General features: G+C 48.1%; 1 long non-coding RNA gene across 1 annotated transcript; it reads left to right on the top strand.

Moving 5' to 3' along the window:
• The first annotated feature begins 899 nt into the window (after positions 1-899).
• On the top strand, positions 900-2521 carry LOC109765785 (uncharacterized). Its single transcript, XR_006665918.2, has 4 exons — positions 900-1164; positions 1253-1433; positions 2074-2313; positions 2440-2521. It is a non-coding gene; the product is annotated as an uncharacterized lncRNA (long non-coding RNA).
• Positions 2522-3152: the final 631 nt, after the last annotated feature.

The following is a 3152-nucleotide window of genomic DNA, read 5'->3' as shown; positions in this document are numbered from 1 at the left end:
CAGGCCTCGGCCGTCGGGGACGCCGCCTAGACCGCCTGGCCGGACTTCGGGGACGCCGCCCGTGATTGCTGGCTACCCCATCATCGTCTCTCCCCGTCCTCAACATGTGTGCAGACGCGGCACCACGGGTCTGCCGTCTCCAGGCCTTCCTGACGCGGCGGCCCTTGGGGCGAGGGACGAAGGAGCCTCGCCATGGCTTCGTCCTCTTGTTCGTCCTCTCATCCTGCACCATCATGTGTTCGCCAGCGACGAAGGAGCAGCCGCGGTTGATCCTGCACCATCCTGTGGCCGTCACGCATGTAGCCGCCGTCCACCACACCGGCACGCCATCTAATGTGCAGGTACGGCGAACAACCCCATATCCCTCCTAATCCTTTTTTTTTTTTGCCCTCACATGGATGCGCAGAGGTAGAGATTAGAGAGCGTGCACTTGCAAGCTTTTCGTCTAGAAAAATGTCTCAGAATCAACTGATTCATGGTGTTACTGTCTATTTAGACATCTCCATATTACTGTCTCACTGAAACTTACACTCCTTGATTCAATGCCGCACCCGGGAGCTGCCGCCTCCACCGGGGACATGGACACACACAGGGCGACTGCTGGCGAACGATGCCGTACATGCCATCGCGCCTCTGCGCTGCTGCACCGCGGGCGCACAGGGGATGTCCATATCAGTTGTGCGGTCGTGTCGAACTATGAGTTGTACTGAATTTTTCTATATCCAAACTGAATTGGTCATTAACCGCCTTCCTATCACTCGCTATTGCGGGTGAGAGCAGAGCGGATGCAACCGTGGGTCAAGTCAATTGATCTTTGGTGGTGCGGGAAGACGCCGGGGCGCTGGACTCGGCGGGCACGGCCACTCCCGCATACCCGGTTGTGGGCTAGGACGCGGACTCGGGTGCCGCTCCCGACGATGAGGGACATACCGCCGTTGGCTGGGCGATGTGGTTTTTTTCCCGGGTCCTAGGGATTTTACAAGAAGTTGTTTGTCCATGCTGATTTCTGTCGGATGCACATATTTCAGAGGACAGTACTCTTCTTATGGTTCTACTTGCAGGGATCACCGTGCATTGAGGACACCGAGTCAATGGAGTTGTGTGCGGCCACGACAACGACACGCATAAGGTTTTCTAGGCAAGTTTAAGAGGGGTTCCTTGAAGGTACTGAAACGATCTGAACATCAAACTCTTTTTGTGCTTGCTTGGTAGTATAATCTACACTACTTAACAAATCTTCTCATTTCTTCAGTTATAGGCACATCTTTTAAGAAATCTTGTCAGAGGAAGAGACGACAGTCTTTAGAGAATTTGAATCATAGGATATTGATAAATAAAGGGATAATTAATCTTGAGGTACTAAGGGCTGGATTATAGAAGTTTGGTACCAAATTTACCCAATTAGAAATAACAGTTGATGGAGCTGGTTGCTGGTATGTTAATCTGATAGCCCAGACGTTAAACAATATCTTCTTTTGTCCTGTATATGCACACTTACATTCTTCTTCTTGCAATTGTATTTATTAACTATCTTATTGCCTTCACATATACACTCATGGATGATTTTTATTTAAGAGCATAACTTCATGAAAGGAAGAGGTTATAAAGTTTACTCACATATTCTGGTTTCGAAAACAAAATAAGAAAGGCCAATCTGCAGGACCTTGCTGTCCATAGCGGGGGTGATATAGTCAAAGGCTCTTTTCGCTTGCTCATTTCACAATGGCTATGAAGTAATGTGGTGCACACTATACTCTGTTAAATGCGAATTTACTCGTAATCTACATTTACATGCTGCTTCAGCAATTATCAGTGTGATAGTGTGCGCTTAGCGACGCCAGAGAAGTGAGAGAGGTCGCCGTTTGGTGTGGGTCAGAATACTCACGCATCTCTCTACGCTTATTTCACTTGTTGTGTTGTCTCCAATTGTTGCAATACTGTCATCTCATTCAATTTTGTTTTTCAGAGTTGAGAAATGATGGATAAATAACAGAATTATGTTCATATTTTCATTAGTTTGTGCAATTCATTTGGAGAAAAAGTTGTTACGCTTAATTCATTAGTTTGTTATAGTGATATTTTGAGCAGAATGGAAAAGATTTGGTGCGGATCTCAATGTGCTGATGAAATTACGGTCCAATAGAGGAACCAATGTGCTTCTGGTCTGTTCCATAATTGTGAAGATCTTTTTTGGGTGGTTATTCATGGGCTGGACTTCACCTTCAGGTCAATGGTCTTCTTTCTAGCATGAAGCAGAGGATTATAACTACCGGGAAGCATAGGATGTTGTTCATGAATTCGACAGTAATTTTGGTGAGGATGTGAAATCCCTCCTTCTGCTCATTCCAATCTTTCAAATTGATTTATTCATTGTTGTACCTTTCCTTGATCTTCTCTTCATTCCGATTAAATTTCTCACCGCTTCTCCTAATGGTCCAGCCAATTAATAAGAGAAAAGAGGGAGAAGAAAAATGTATGACACAAGAAGTGGAAATAGGTATTCCTTATATTCTAGAGATCATGCATGATCATGAAAAATCTTGAAACATGTACTGACAAGAGAAAGGAGGAAGTGAAGAAAAACTCTTCACATGACATCATGATAAGCTCTGTTCTGTTGTAAACATGTTTGTAGTATCATTTATCATCAAGCACTTAAAGTGTTATTAAGAGTAAAATGACATTCTCTATGTGCTCTAGGTAAACTTTCAATGGATGAAGTTATTCTGGAAAATGAAAATAGAGGGTTTTCGATTCTCCACAGGATGTCTAAGGTAGGCGACCACGCGGGCGACAGCACTGGTGACGCGCCTGCTGCGGTGTGGCAGCCATCCGCGGCGGGGACGGCGGGCTGGTCTATGGTCCGGCGCAGCGCGAGCAAACACCGGGTGAGCGGCGGGGAGGGCCGCGCCGGCTCGCCTGCAGCGGGGAACGGCGGCCGCCACAATCGTTTCTGGGCGCTGGCGGCGGAGGACTCGGAGGAGGAGGACGATGGCGGGGAGCTGGATCCGGAGCGGGGCCTGTGCGCGGTGCCTGCAGGGCCGTCGATTGGAGATTTCGTGGCCTTTGCAGCGAAGCAGAGCGGTGCGGCTTCGAGCTCGGGGCGTGGGAGACGCTTCGCGCCGGGCGGCCGTGGCTCCAGATCCATGGCC

This window comes from Aegilops tauschii, chromosome 7 (genome assembly GCF_002575655.3).
Source record: "Aegilops tauschii subsp. strangulata cultivar AL8/78 chromosome 7, Aet v6.0, whole genome shotgun sequence".
Taxonomy (NCBI): Eukaryota; Viridiplantae; Streptophyta; class Magnoliopsida; order Poales; family Poaceae; genus Aegilops; species Aegilops tauschii.
This window is presented reverse-complemented; position numbering and strand designations above follow the sequence as displayed.